Here is a 16,773-nt window from a genome sequence, read left to right on the forward strand (position 1 = left end):
CATTTATTTAGCAGGTATTTATTTTTGCCAGAGTTGTAAGTACTTGTAAGGTAATATTTTTTAGCACTTATACTTTATATTATAAAATCTTATCAAAGGTGTCAGTCTTTACTGGAAGCCACAGGCAATATGCTGCTACAGGCAATCCTGATGAATCCTTCTTAAAGATAAACTCCCTTTGAATGAGAAAATAATATCTGAACACTCCAAATCTTATTTCCAGTCTTCCTGTGCAGAAGACAAGCCTACATTCTTGGAAAATATGGAACTATTAACTTATTGCTCTCAACACTCACACCTACCACATCCAAAACAACTAAAGAATATAATGAGAAACACAGAAACTCAACAGGAAGAAAATTCACTTCATTTCCTACTATGACAGATTTTTCAAGGGTTGGTCAAATTAAACACATTCCATTAAAAGTCTAACAGGACTCATTCTGAATGAGATCTTGTTACAGTGTCATACGCTACCATGTCACCTAAATTGCAGCAGTGGTAAGATAGAGTGGACCACAAGAAGCGGAGGGAACCAAGGGTCCAACTTGGAAGGTAAAGGTATGTTTTCCCTAGAAAGTCTGAAATGCAGACTTTCTTAAGATTCCAACATGGAGTTCTGAGGGATTCAATTAGGAGGAGCAAAAAGAAATAAAGGAAAGCCTATATTACTCTTGTGAAAAAGGTGAATTTCAGCTTCTGGACAAACTCAAATCAAAGTTTTCTAGTCTATACATGGTATTCTGTGACCTGGGATGTGTTGTCAGGATTATAACCCAGGATACCCAAGAACGTGGAAAACTGGCAGGGAAGTAGGGCGCAGAGGATTCCAGAATAAAGTGATGGATTATACAATCCCCATAACCATATGAGAAAAGTGCTGTGAAGAAAAAAAAATAATTGGTTTGTCCAAAATCTCATGACTAACCAGTGGTACACAAAAGGCAGCCCGGTTCCAGTATATTCTATTGTGCCTGGAGAAGGTATAACCCAAGGTTACCTTGGTAAAAAGCTGGGATTTCAACATTCAGTGTGTAGGTAGACTTTTTTCACTATGTCTCCATTTCTTGAATAAAATAAAAACGTATTTTATCAATCTTCTGATTGTGTCCCCTTCTTATTCTCATTTTTGGTGATACTGTTCTCATGAATATGCAACATTTGGCACAGGTGTGTGGCCAGATGCTTTACATGGCTCATCATTGCCAGCTGAATTTCACTTTATAGATGGATGAAAATACTTACCACACATATCTTTGGTTTCTAGTTCCTCAAATTATATTTTGGGGACGTTTTGATTTAAAATATATTCCTTTCATCTTCTTAATGGGGAATGAGCAGAAAACAGAGGCTAACTTTATATTTAAGAGCTTCTATCAACTGGAACTAAATTATGTTTTTATTTTCATCCAAAAACATATATTTAGGTTAACTATCCTCACAAGGCAAGCATTGGAATGTTCATAAGTAAGAGAAATTTAATCATAAGCTTTGAACACTTGGAATCTGAATTGTTTGCTTAGTAGTCACCTGTATACTAGGCAATGAGATAGGCAATTTAGTACCCTTTTGCTTGGTCAACCAGTTCTACAGTACATCCAGCATTGTCTGGAGATAACTTGGTGGTCCTAACAGAAATAGAGAGGCATGAGGGTTATATTGCTGGTATCTAGTAGTAAGATCTCTAGCCAGAGATCTTACAAAACATTCTATAATACACAGAACAATCCCTTTGACAAATGATCTAGTTCAAAGTATGAATAGCATCAAGGTTAAGATGCTCTGAGATAAGGTCTTGTGAAAATGGTAACCAATTAACTCTGTAAAGATCTGATTCCTTATACCAATACTGTGTCTGCTCCTTTGATATTTGTTTCCTGGTTTCTTTTGATTTTATCAAAGGGTGAGTCTGGATTGTTTTTCTATTTGCTTATGACTTATCCTACAAGATATTTTAGGTCAAACAGAGGAAACTATTTACTTTTTGTTGTCTGTTTTTCTCAGAATAGAAGACTGTTCTCCATTACCTATAGATATACCATAGCTGCAGCAATGAAGATCCTTGAGGTCAATTCAAGGTCATTGAGGCCCATCTAGAGATCAGTAGGCAGAAAGTATGGTGGAGAAAGGACTATGGTCAGAACACTTCACTCACAGACAGACAAGGCAGCTTATTCCATTAACGATAGCTAACTCTTCCTCTTCATGGGAGTGAAAATGTCTACATTATCTTGAGTTGAAGAATTGGTCTCACTGTGCTAAAAACTTGAGAGATCTCACAGTTGTAGGATCCTAAAGTTGTTATACTGTCTACAGAACATCTCTGAGGAAAAAGTTTATTTAGGGGAAAAACACGTCCTATTCATAAGTCATAAAAGATTTATTGTGTGAGGGAATTGTTATATCAGAGACTAGAAATACTATAACGGAATTCAGCTGCCATAAAATTGCATACCTACATTCGAATATAATGAAAAATTCATAGCTCAGATTTTATTTTTCTTTAACAGAATTGGTATTTTTAGGTAGATCAAGAAATCATATGTTTTACACTACTCTCAGTTTGAGATTGGGAAGGAATTTTGTTTTTCTGTTAAATCAAATAACAGATTTAATTCTAGTTAGTTTCTCTTTACAATTTTATCCTAATAATCTTCCCTTGCTAGTTCAGCTGAGTTCTTATGGGTTTCTAAGTTTTTGCTATTATGACCTTCAGATTGTGGGTCTTCCTAAGAATGCCCTCCCCTGTGTTTGAAGGGGTCCATAATACATTCACTACAGGTGAAAGGGGATATATTGTTTCCAGAATTTTTAAAAGATTCAGGAGCTAAATGTTGCAAATTCACAGCTTTGTCTAAGTATTGCTATTTCAGTTCGGTTTAAAAAAAAAGAAGCTTATTAGATCGATCAATTTCCACAATACTCCAGCAATTTTGAAAATGGTATGGTCACTTGTTTCAAGGAGACTTCAACTACGTAAATACTTATAAAATTATACCATTCACAATTTGGCTTGAGTTTCATATGACTTAAAATAAGCATGAGATTGCCTTCTAATGTCCTGGCTTAATCTTTTATCAATTCTTTTTGAGTATAGTACTAATATTGTAAATGCTACTGTTCATTGAAGTATGATAAAGTGCTCAATCTTTTTCTCCCACAGAATAGATATTTAAAATAACACAATTCCATTTATTTTCTCCAAACTGAACTAGACAGTTGCCAGGCCAAACAGGAAATAAACAAACAGATTGATGGGCATTTGTGCTTCAGTTCAAAAATACTTTAATATGTAATTGCTTCAAAATTAGAGCTAATCCTTTGGGAAGGAAATTAATACCTTGGGACCTTGTATACTTCAAGCAATATACCTTTTGATAAAGTGTTCACTTAAGTAAACATGACTATTTTCCTAAAATATATTGTACTTTTTAGGTAGGCTCAGTTTAAACTTTCTGTAAAATGAATGAAAATGTGATTCCAAGAGTTTCTTTTATATTAGTGGAAAGGTTTGCAGTCAATCTTGTTTTACCTAGAAATCACCCTTTGTCATTCCTCCTCCTCAGTGAGATGACAAGCAAACCAGTTATGTTAAAAAGTAATGAGGCCCATGAATTGACAAATGAACTAGTGGTATTGCATTTGGCTTGACTAGTTTTGAGAACTCGTGTCTATTCAAGTTTTGTGATACAAAACTCAGGTGTTTATGACTAGTTTTATTTAGGAGGGATTCTGTAATATGTACTTTGTAAATTCTGAGACAAGTAACTGAATAGCCAAGCAAAAATCCTGAAAGAGAGCTCTAAGATCTTCAGCTGAATTTGATCTTTGAAAGAAGTGGTTCTCTGAATACAAAACGTATAAAAGAAAATTTTCCAGTGTTGGTGAGTTGAGCTAGCAGCAAAAGCTCTGATCTCCTTCTCAAAGTACTATATGAACATAGAATAAGGATTGAATCTATCCTCCTAGGAGCAATAGTATAATGTATAAGAGCACAGACTCTGGAACCATATGACTAAATTCAAATCTCATGCCTCTCAGTTAATAAATTGTATAACCTTGGGCAAGTTACTTTATACTCAGCTCAGTGTCCTCATCTGAAATACAAGAATCATGGTGGTACCTTCTGCAAGTTCTGATAAGGGCAAAATGAAGGAATATATACAAACTGCAGTTGTATATGGCATAGAGCACCAGTCTGATGGGATTGTTCTTATTACTGTATCCGCTTGAAGGGTTTAAATGATCAGTGTTCTAGGCCTGTCCAACAGGGATATTGAGAGCTATTGAACAAGCCTAGAAGTTTCAACTCTTTAGTTTCTAACAGTGGGTGACCAGCAAAGGAAAGAAACAGGAGAACAGTGGAGAAATGGAGGGGAGTACTTACTGAATTCCAACCCTGAGGCTTATAGTGTCAAGATCAGAAATACAATGAGATGTGCAAGACACTATGCTGAAAATGAACTTTACAATTTCGGGGGAGGGGAGGAGCGGTAGAGATGGGGAGGGAAGGGATGGTAGGAGAAAAACAAAGGAGGAAGTAACAATGCTCAATAGGAAATGTATTCATTATTCCTGTAACTGTAACCCCTCTGTACTGTATTTTTACAATAAAAAATATGTGAAAGAAAGAGTTCAATAGCAATTTCCTGAATTAAATTAATAATTACAACAATCTGCCTTAAAAATTCCTTTAGCAAGGCAACATTTTATCTGATTCTTTATCACAGCTGTATAAAACCCAAGCACCTCAGCAACTTTCCTTAAGTATATACACTTACAATAACTTGATTTACACTTTTTTAACCATTGGGCTTTATGAAGATTGTTTTGCTATTTGTTTTTATTTTCTAAATAGAAAATTAGAATTAGATAATACCAGGTGAAAAATAATGTCATAATTCCAGCTTTGTCATTATATAAATCAGATTATCTCTTTTACCCAATGCTTAATCAAATGTGTTAAAGGGGAAAAAGGATTATTTTGATTCATGGTACCACGTTTCAGAGGTTTCCATCCTTGGTCCACAAGCTCCAGTGATTTGGGGCCACTGTGAGGGAGAAAATCACTTCTTCCATACTTCCATGGTAAGCATGGAAGTGCAAGGTGGATTTCCTCATGGTGAGCAAGAGGAAAAATCAGAGCTCCAGGGCCAAGAGCCCTTCCTTCCATGGCAACTCCAGGGACCTTTTTTTTTTCATTCAGACTCCACCTATTAAAGGCTCCAACTCCTATCAAAATAGTACCATCAGTGTGGGAACCAAGCCTTCACACATGAGCTTTGAGGCCTCTTCATATACAACCCAGAGTGATTATTATTCTCTGTGACTTGAGAGACTTAATCTTCCTAAGTATCTCCAATACCTATTTCACAGTTTTGTTTGCGAAGAGGATTAAATGAATTTCTCTATGTAAAAGGCCTAATATAGGATCTTTAACAATATCTGCCACCTAGGTACTCCATATGATTGCATTTTTTCTTGTCTTGGTGTTGATGTTGATTTTCCTATAGTTATGTTGAATAGTGCAGTGCTAGATGTATACATAAAATCAACATAGCCACATAAAATCAACATGTCTTCAGCTTTCCTTTGTATTTGGAAGCTTCTATTCATTAATAAGAAAGATGTTAATAGTAACACGTTTTCTTGAATGGATTAAATAGAATTTGTTTGGCAAGCTAAGTACCATTGTTATATCACTAATGCCTCATATTATCCTTATCTGCAGTACATATTAGTTTTAAAATTTATATATGAGGAGATAAACTCAACTCCTCAAAATCAGAATTAATCAAAGGAATAACAGGAGTTTCAAACCAAGGACTTATAATCACAAAGTTGTTTTTGTTTTTCATTTTCAAGTATGTTTTATTTTGAGGAATTTACAACATACCTTATCCTCAAACATTATGATTATTACAATTTGTATTTCAAGTTGTAGTAGCACAAACTTACACATACACACTATTTTTATATACATACTTGAACAGATGTTAATGTAACTTTTCCAGGTTTTTTTTTCAGAATTTGAACATGGTCAATGATTGAGAAATAAAACTGCAATTTTTCCATCTATGGTAAGAAGATCCATTTTGAAAGCCTTCTAGAGGGACCAGTCATCAAATCTAAGACATTTACATGTATTCACCTCTGATACTGAATGAGGAAGTTAGGAGAGAGAACAAAAAAAAAATACTTTGATGAGAACATTGAGAGGTGAATGGTGTATCTTTCCCAACATCACGGCAAACCAATGGTATTATCATCATCCTCACCTTAAGCCAAATGAAGCAAGTCTGAAATGTGTTCTTCCATGTTTGTATAGTACTACAACTAACACCTGATGTTGCCTAAAGATGTCTAAAGGAAAGTCTTGACATTGCCTTTGATGCAAGAACCAAGAAAACGATAAAGCAGTATATACCGCATGATCAGAATTGATCATTTGATATATATTTCCTTATAGCTAGAATAAGCAGCATAGAACCTACTAGGTCTGCCAGAGAGGGCAGAATGACCACAAAAATGCCCTAGGGGGAATCAAGACAACGGAGAAGCCGATGGGGGAAGAGCAAACCAACTGGAGAATACATTGTCTGTTTCAGAGACCAGTACCGTGGGAAGTCTCCAAGGCAAGTGTGGTTTCCAGAGACCCATTAGAGGAAGCTCCAGTATGATGTTGTCTTATCTATACCTCTCAAGGGAAGATTGTGATAGGAACAGCCATGAAATGATTATGGAGAAACAATTGTCCACAGGCTTCTCTCAATATGATGTCTTAAAGAGGTACAGGCATTGTTTTAGACATATGGCTTGCACTGTACTGTTTTTGCACATATTGGTAAATTTAATTCTTAGAAAAACCAAATAAAGATTAATTTGAAAAAAAAATAAAAAAGAAAAACCAAATAATCTAGATGTGAGTGAGATAGAAATCTAAGAGAGAGTAGAATCAGAGTTGGAACAACTGTATTTCTAAAATGAAACCTTTTATCCTAAAAATGTGTCTATATTTTTCCTTCAATAATTGTAATTAGCACTATGTTTTACACTTAAAAAGAGCCTCTCAAAATCTTTTACAATTCAGTTTAATTTTATCTTTTTTATTTTTCCCACCACTTGACAAGGTTTGTAAAAAAACAAAAACAAAAAACAGTTGAACTGTATACATTCCTCAATGAAGTGCTCACTACAAAACAATATCTATCATTGTATAACAAATATTATATTACAAAATGCTTAATAAACTATGAACGAATGGACAGACTGGTGTTTCAATTACTTATTGCTGCCTAACAAATCACAACAAAACTAATGTCTAGACTCAAGTTATCTGAGGCTCAACTGAACATCCAGAATGTCCCATTCACAAGACTGACAGCTAATACAAGCTTCAAAGAGAGTTTAACTGGGGTCATTGGTCAGAACTACTGTCCAATAGGTCTTAGTTTCATTGTAGTCTTGGAGTGGGATTCTAAAGGCTAGGAAAAGAAAAGCTGACTGGACATGTAAGAAATTAGCATTCTGTCACTTTCTCCTGGATTAAAGCACAATCTTTTGAAGACCAAAGGATTTCTGCTTCCATAAGTCCTCTCTCTATTATATAACTAAAATGTGAATTTAATAAACAAGTACCAAAATAGCATTCAAAGATATAGTCATATTTTATGATACTGTTGACATAAGCATGAGTGTATAGGTGTATACTCGAATACTTTTTAACCTAAAATCTCATTTTTCCCTCAGACTTAAAAAGAAATGAAGACATTCCCATGGTCCTCTAAAATGTCATATTCCATGGGCAGTGAGCTACTTGTCTTAGCTCTGATTTTTTCCACAGTCTATTGGACAAAGCAATCTCAGGTCACTTTAGATTCAATAAGATGGAGAAATAAACTCTGCTTGTGAAGGAGAGAAAGGTACCATCTGTGAAAGAGCATGTGGATCAGAGATACTGTTACAATCATCTTTGGAAAATAAAACTTGCAAAATGAATGCACATCAAAAATGTCATTGATCTCCCTCTTAGCACATATGTGTGCAATGACTTAAGATCTGCCATTTCAAAAGCCAATGAGATGGCTTAAAATAATTTTTTCTCATATTTGAGCTTTTCAGGGAGATGTCAGTCATCCCTTCTATTTTCTAAATTTTGGTATATAAATATAGACATAGGCAATAAGTTCAGGAAATTGCTATTGAAACAATCATAACTTTACAGCTCTTTTCAGGAAATTTAAATGGTTTCAGGACAAAAATATTCACCTTCATGGGCAAGTTAAAAACACAATACTAAGGAAATTGAAGTTATGCTAGATTGTTTCAATTTCAGTACAAGGTGAAACCTAATTGAGTAAACACATGTCTACACAATACCATGAAATAAACAATGTAGTCATAAGTAAGCATCAGGTTGGTTTAATGGACAGGGTTGTTTTTGTCTCAAAGAATGGTGTAGCTGGGTAAAGAAGACAAATACTTGTCATGCTCTGATAGAATTTAGCCACAGAGGGTTTGAATCTATTATTCCCATTCCTTATAATTCCCAGTTTCAGAAACATGTTCTACATAAGAGACATACCAGATGTAGATAACAAAGTATAAATTCAATATGCTAGAGATTAGTTGGAATAGTTTTCACTCTCTTCCATAGAGAGACAAGGCCATTTTGATGCCCAGATAAATACTAAACTATGGTCTTGTAGGTCAACTCACAAAAGACACATTCAAAATAGTCATTACAGCAGCGTAAGGCTAGGTTGTGGCAATTTTTCTAGTCTATGGAAGAACATTGATTTTATGGGTATGAGACAAAAGATTGATTTTACATGTATAAAATGAAGAAACTTATGTGAGTCAAAAAGTAAGCAAATAATATCCAACAATCACTTCATAAAAATATACAAATGAGAAAAGCTATATAATTTATGTGTGTCTCCTATATAATTTATTACACATTACACAAGATGAACCAATGCTTAAATTGCTAGCAGTAAGCAGGCATTCATTTTGATGTTCTAAATGTAGAAGAAATTCATCTTTATTCCAGTTAGCACCTATTCTCTTGGAAATTTGGCCCCACCATTATTTGGGAAAATTTCTATGAATATCTATCACATCCATATTATAGTTAAAATTTAAATTCCAATCTAATCATTTTCCCTCTACTGACAAAATCTTCTGTGGAGTTTCAACTCAGTTGATTGCATTTAAGATTTTCTAAGAAACTATTACAATGGGCATTTTATTGGATAGTATATTATATAGCCAAGTACTAGTAAAGAATTTTGCATATATTAACTCATTTCTTTGTCCCAGGAACTGTAGAAGGAGTTAGTAGTATTAGGCACACTTTGCACCTGGGGGAAACTGAGCATAGGATACACATGTAACTTGTCTGGAATTGTATCATGAGTAGGTGTAACATTCAAACCAAGCCTATGGCCTTAACTACTATACTTGGGTACCAAAATGAAACAGAACGTGTACGTGTGTGTGTGTGTGTGTGTGTGTGTGTGTGTGTGTGTGTGTAATCTCTCCTCCAGAAAAACTTGAAGGGGATTATTAGTAATGATTACTCTTAATTTTACTAAATTTTAGTGTGTAAAAAGTTTACTAAGATTGATTACATGAAAATCCATGAAACTACTTTGCTTAAGGGAATTGAATTTGCTACAAAAATACAAAAACAATACTAATTATCATGAAGTCCTTATAATTTCATATATATTCATAAACTATGCAGTTCACATTCTCATATATGGAGATTAAAAATTATACCCTCTGCTTGAAGCAATTACCATCTGTATACCATGTGAATCTTTTTATTAGAAATTTATCCATTAAAAATCACCTTATCATTTTACTGGATTTATGATCAAAATTAACTTTTCTGAGATAATCTGAACACTTGTGTCTCAGTGCTGAAGAAGTAATATAGGAATCTTCATGAATAGCAGATTCAGGTCTAGGATCTAGAGAATAGGCATATTCATTTGTCCTCAAGGTTTCTGAGAGTAGCCAGAGGCCTACACTTGCTTTATCAATAAATAAAAAGCCTCAGTCTCCTGGGCTGTCAGTCCTATCCCTTTGTCAGCTTCTGTATTCACCCTAAACGATAAATCAATAGGTAGGCCAATCCTAAAGTGTTTCAACAGCTACAAAGAGTGGTGTTTTGTTGGTGCTAAACTTTGTACTTCTTACATGCTCTCTAGACACAAATAATAGAGCTCACCTTTTGATGTGTGAGGTTAAGAGAGAATACTTTGTATATGACACATCAGAGTCTATAAACCAAAGTTACTCCTTTCCTTGAAACTGGCTCTAAAACTCAAGTTGTGAAGTCACAGTGTAAAATAGTCTGCGGGTCTTTAATAGCCCAATCTTGGTGCCTTTGATAATTTTTGCTCTCTGAACTCTTTATATTATGGACTTACGTTCTACCACCCCTAAGGTCAACCTTTTGGGCTCTCAGGTTATCTCCAAAAGTCCATACTAAGGGGCTTGGAAAGTGGCTCAGTGGTAGAGTGCTTGCCTTGCATGCATGAGGCCCTGGGTTTGATTCCTCAGCACCACATAAGCAAAAAAAAAAGAGGGTCTCAAAAGTCCATACTAAGCCATGCACTAAGAAAGCAAAAATTTCACCCATGATTAAACTTTACATAGGAAACAACAAAAACAACAACAAAAACCCAAGATTTGACATCCATAGTTATACTTAAAAGATATTAAAAACAAAATTATTCTAAGAGAATCTTTTTAGTATAGCCTCTATCTAAATCCTCTATTTCTTTCTGGTCACAACATATAATATTAAATTCTCAAACCACTGTAGGTGGTACTATGAGGATTTGAGAAATGTAGCACAGTAACATCAGCATCTTATACCACTGTCTTACCTTTTTCCTCCTTTAAGTTAAATTTTATTGTAAAGATAATGCACAGAGGAGTTATAGTTCCATAAGTCAGGTAATGTGTACATTTCCTTTGGAACAGTGTCAGAGGAAAAAAATAACTCCAGATTGAGCCGTACTATCCAATGGATAGTAAAAGACAAATAATTACACTTGGACATGATTAATTGAACAGCATTCTAAAATTCACACAATGAGAGCAAAGGAGGATATTCTTAGGAGAGAATCACAAGGGATCAATAGCTATGTGCATATGGTCATTTTACTATCCATTGGATAATACAGCTCAATCTGGCCTTATTTTTTCCTTTGATTCTTTACATCAATTTCTTCACTGTAAATTCAACCTTTTATTGACATCCCTTTACTAAGCCTAACTTTACATCCTTATTTACAATTATCTACATAGGGTAATTCATTTATGTACTGCTTATTTTTTCTGTATAAAATGATGTTTTGACATCTTACAAGACTTTCTGGCTGGAAGAAAGCCTACCTTCCATGGATAGGGCCAATTATCAGTGGTACCAAAGAGTCCATAAATCAGTGAGCTTTATAAGCAAACTAATCAATTCTGAGCCAAGCTCTCACTATCTGATTATTATACTCCAGGAGACAATATTTGTCCCTTTAATCCTTTAAATACCAAGTGTCAGGGAACTAGGACCTACTTATGTGATTTAGAGACTACTGAAATTACTCAAAATAATAAAATCTAAAAAAAAAACAACAAAATCAAGCTGCAGTTATGAAGATAGTGTCATTGTTATCGATAAAACATAATATATTTGAAGGGCAGATTTACAAACAGAAGGAAATTATGGAAAAATGAGGAGAAATCTATCACTTAGAAATGCATTTTTACACAATTGAAACCCTCTCTACTCATTATAATATATTCCATGTACTGGTAACTACTTGTAGTTGTTCCTGTTACTCCAGGATATCTTTAGAAATGGGTTCTTTTCATCTTTTGAATCCAGCACCTTTTGATTGTCTTTGGCCTCAAGATCATGATATAGTAACTATCCCAGGTAATATGTCTGAAATTTGGTAAAGATGGCTGAAAATCATACATCTAATCAAACATTGTTGGGGAAGTGTTGCATCTAGGTTTAGTCACACAACATCCACAAGAGAAGCTCTTGGATAGAAAATGGTACTGATGACTGGAGTCGTAGCATGACTGGCATCAGTAGAAAGGAGTATTGAGACAGACAGGAGACCAGAGGAATATAAGACACCTACTTAGGCAGTCATGAAGTTACGCAGTTGTTGCCATGTTGAAAATATTGGAAGAATTAGAAAATTCAGGCATTGGTGAGAAATTTTCCCAGGGTAGAATGGGCAACAGTATCACAGGTTTCAAAAGGGAAGAGTAGAAGAGTAGAACAAGAGCAACCAGGGTGACAATGATATTTTTGTGACTTGGAGAAGAAAAGCTTTCATAAAATTTGAAAATACTAATATACTATGGATTGAGGCATGAATCAGAAGCATGAAAGTCAAGTGAAGGTAGATAATAAACATTAAAATTTTCATGTAGGAGGAGAGAAGAAACCAAAACTAATATGAAATTTTAAGAATTGAAATAAAAACCACTTCTAGTTCTTTGGAGATTAGAAAAGAAGTATAGACTGGGGAGAAAGAAGAACAGATTAAAAAAAAAAACCCTGAAACTAGCAAAAAGAAATCCCATAAGCAGTGAGAATTTGGGTCAAAAGTGATTTCATAGAAAGCTCAGTTTTTCTCTTTCTTTTTTCTTCTTTTCCTCTTTCCTTCTTCCTTCCTTTCTTTCTCTCTTTCTTTGCTCTTCTTTTCTTTCTTTGGTTTGTTCTTTTATCCTTTTTTTCTCTTTTTATTTCTTTCCTTCCTTATTTCTCTCTTCTTCTTCTTATTCCTATTATGTATTCTGTCAATTTTTATTTAATGATCAATTATCAGAATTATAATAAGAAGATAAAGAAAATACCTTCTGTTCAGTTTCTTTTGACCTTGGAATGAGAGTAAAGGCATGTAAAGGAACTGGGTACTCCTTGATATGGGTTCACATAGCTTCTTTTTTCTGTTCCTCACAGGTGAGAGGAACTTTAGAAAATATTTTTAGAAATGGGCATAAGGAACTTTAAGAGAATGTGCAGCTACGGTCTATCTCCAAATAATGGCAATCTTATTATACCTCTAGGCAAAAGCAATAACAACTGAACACATTCTCTGACCCATCTGAAGAAGAGACCTGTCTGTATGTGTAAAATAGCTATTGAAGTAATTCTTTATTGAGATCTTATAAAAGGATGATCCTGTCCATAAACTGAGGGGCTGGAAATTTAGGGGAAATGGCTGTAATTCTGATCTTTTCATTAGAATTAATTTCAGTCCCTATTTAAAAACCTTTGATACCACACCTCGAGAAAAACACCAAAGACAGAAACAGTAGTCTTGTTTACTATTTTTTTAATCCTCCAAGTAAAAATTAATAAAAAAGAAACTCTTAACTGAGTGCCATTGTATTTCCTAAGAGTCAGAGAGACACTGTCTTAGCAACAAAGAAGTTCCAAATTTCTGACTGTAGGCTTATTTAAATTTGAGCAGCAAACTTATATAAAAGATTCCAGGCCATAAAAAATGTTATCTCACATGGAGTGCAAAATACAGCCCAACCATTTGAAAATGATTCAATAACCTTCCATTATTCTTTACTCTTTGGACTCCAATTACGTTTTCATAGCTGCATGGGATAAGATAAGCGTCCATTTACTTGAGAGGTGTGATACTTTTACATTACTCACATAATGTTATCCCTCAAGTGTGCCATGGGCTTCCTAGCTGAAAATAGATTTCTTAGAAAAATAGGGCATACATTTTCTTTCTTTTTTTTCTACCATGTAGGTATCTATTAAGTAGAGCAAGAGGAAGATTCAAAGTTTGTTTGAATTGTTCACTATATCAAATCTACAGAGCTTCAACCCCTTTGTTTGGTTGAGTGAAAGCAATCATTTATGACAAAAAATCTAAACACGATCCCTAAATATGATCCTTTAGAGAGGTTATCATTCACAAAATGAACTAAACTATCATGTACTTCCTACCTTCTTTTTGTCTTTCCAATTTAATACAGAAATAAAGGAATCTTACCTTCATCAAAGAGAGCTAACTTATTAAGCTTCCCAAGACATTTTTGAATTTTAACACAATTAATGAATATGTGATATAATTACTTAAAGTCCTAACTAAATTGCAGCATCTGTTCTAGTACTCTATATTTAAAACCAAATAGGAAATGGAACAACAGGAATCATCTCTAATAAAAAGGATTTCTTGAGAAGCACAGAAATAGAAAACAAATTAAAAATCTTTAATAGAAAACTTTATGTAATTTTTCTAGTTGTAAACATAACCAAGAAAGACTACATTAAACATATATAAAGGTAAGTGAGCAGGAAGAGTAGAAATAGTTGTGTCTGGGCTGGGAAGGTGGCTCAGTGGTAAAGCACTAGCCTTGAGCTGAAGGCTCATGTCTGAGGCCCTGGGTTTGATTCCTCAGCACCACATAAGCAAAAAGAAAAAAATCCGGAAATGGTGCTGTGGCTCAAGTGGTAGAGTGCTAGCCTTGAGCTGAAGAGCTAAGGGACAGCACACAGGCCCAGAGTTCAGGCCCCATGACCGGACCCCCCCCCCAAAAAAAAGAAATAGTTGTGTCTTAAATATTACGATGAAAAAATAAAAATAAATAATAAATAAATATTACAATGAATCTCTTTCAAAGAAACTAGTCGAACCTTTTGGAAAATAAGAACTAATAAAAACTAACAGGGTCTGAATAATTGCTAATATAACAAAAAGTGTTATTAGAAGTGTGTACATAATTTTCAAGATACATAAGCCATTTACAAAATCTCAAGTCCTTTGTCTACCGTTTTATCTCTGGTGTTCTCCAAATACCATGCTTCTAGCCTTCCCTGGGTAGAATCACTCCATTATGAGTCCCACACTCCACCGACATTAGGTGCCCATCAAGTGGACTCGTTTTCAGGGAGCATGAAGAAAATGCCATGTGATTGAGCTCTTCCAGCAAGTATTTCCTCATTGTATTGCTGAATTTGCTGCGTTAGTGATGGGAGAAGTGCTGATCTTTGTATTGTGACCTCGGTTATTCAGCTAACCAGGAGAAATAACAATGAGATTTCTACCAAAGCAGTTTGACGCTATGACAGGCATTCCTTCTGTTAGGCACCTTGGTAACCAGTCATCTCAGAGGCGTTCTATAAAATAACAAATACACTCGAATAGATGTATTTTCCACTTGAATTCTCTAGGATGAATTTTCTTGTCTGTATCAAGCCCATGACTGATAAGTGCAGTAAAGACTAGGTTTCCTACATAAAATATTTGGACACTATAACCTTAGGAGTACTTGTTTGTTGGAGGTAGCAACACTAAGACAGGTTCTATATTAGTCCAGTATGTATAAATTTGATAAGCAATTTGCTATGCTGTCAATCATATCTTGAGGAAATATGATCTTGAACCCACAGGAAACATTTCTTCATTATAAAATAGTAAATTAGCAGCTGGGTATGTTGATACATGTCTGTAACTATACAACTTTTGTGCACAAAAGAGGATCACAAATTCAAGGTCATGAAGCATTATGTAATAAGTTCAAGGCAGCTTCATTTACACAATGAGACACTGTCTCAAAATCATTCCAGTGGCTGGGGATGTAGCTTAAGGGTAGAGCTCTAGGTTACATTACTAGCACCTCAAAAATTATTACAGTAGCATGAATATAATCAATTATTGTGCCCTTTACTGCAGATCAACATACATTTCTCAGAGATGTACTGACTCTGTGAAAATTGACAATTATGTATGGCTACATTCTATGACAGACTCAAATATTCTCATATCCTGATATTGAAATATTTCCACAGGACTTAATTTCTAACATCATCCTAACACTAAGTGAAATGAAGGATATTGTAAATGAGAACCCTCTCAGGAGCTCTAAATTATGCAAAGGAAAATTCTGCATAGGAAGAACCAGACATGTCCATATTACCTACTATATTGTTAATAACACATGTGATTTATTATTTACTACGTTTAATGTTCAATGTCTGGACACTGATATAACCTAACCCCCTAGAAAAGTATGCAATTGCTTTTGGATGAATATTGATGAAGCAAAAACATTGGACTCCTTCTAACTTGCAAGTAAGAAAAAAGCTACCCTTTCTATGACTTATTTGTAGGCCAAAATCCTCTTTACTTGAGAAAGCTTATTCAGAACTGAATCCTGGACCAGAAATGTCAGATAACTCCTGTCTAGTACAGATTGCTCATCTAACAATATCTGAGGAAAGCTTTCCACTTAAGACAAAAGATTTTGAGAATTATATACTGAATCCATAGTAAATACTATACTCAATGTGATAAATATTTAAGAATATTCTTTTTTAAGTTTTTATTGTGAAAATACTGTATAGAAATTGTAAAAATTGAGTGTGCATACTCACAGAGAAGTTCAAAGAAATTTTGGGTTAACTACCCACTATTCCTTTCTCACTGGGAAGTTGATTTTAAAAACTTGATAAGAATAAAGACAAATGAAAGAGGGAAGAATGAAGTCATAGAATTCAATGTATATCCTACAAAATTAAGAAAATTGAGGGAAGGGTTGGGTTGGAAGGGACAGGGAAGAATGACAAAATGAGATTGATCAAGATCCGTTATATTCAAAACCTGCTTTGTTGAATGGTATCTCCTTTACATAACTAAAGAAATAAAAATACAATTTAAGAATTGATCTCAGCCAGGTTTAACATAAGTAATGCTGAATATTTTCCCATATTTA

General features: G+C 34.4%; 1 pseudogene; it reads right to left on the reverse strand.

The window, feature by feature from the left end:
- Positions 1-1,558: 1,558 nt before the first annotated feature.
- LOC105986813 overlaps positions 1,559-16,773 on the reverse strand; it is a 62,160-nt pseudogene continuing 46,945 nt past the window's right edge.

The sequence above is a fragment of the Dipodomys ordii genome, unplaced genomic scaffold (assembly GCF_000151885.1).
Source record: "Dipodomys ordii isolate 6190 unplaced genomic scaffold, Dord_2.0 Scaffold37, whole genome shotgun sequence".
Taxonomy (NCBI): Eukaryota; Metazoa; Chordata; class Mammalia; order Rodentia; family Heteromyidae; genus Dipodomys; species Dipodomys ordii.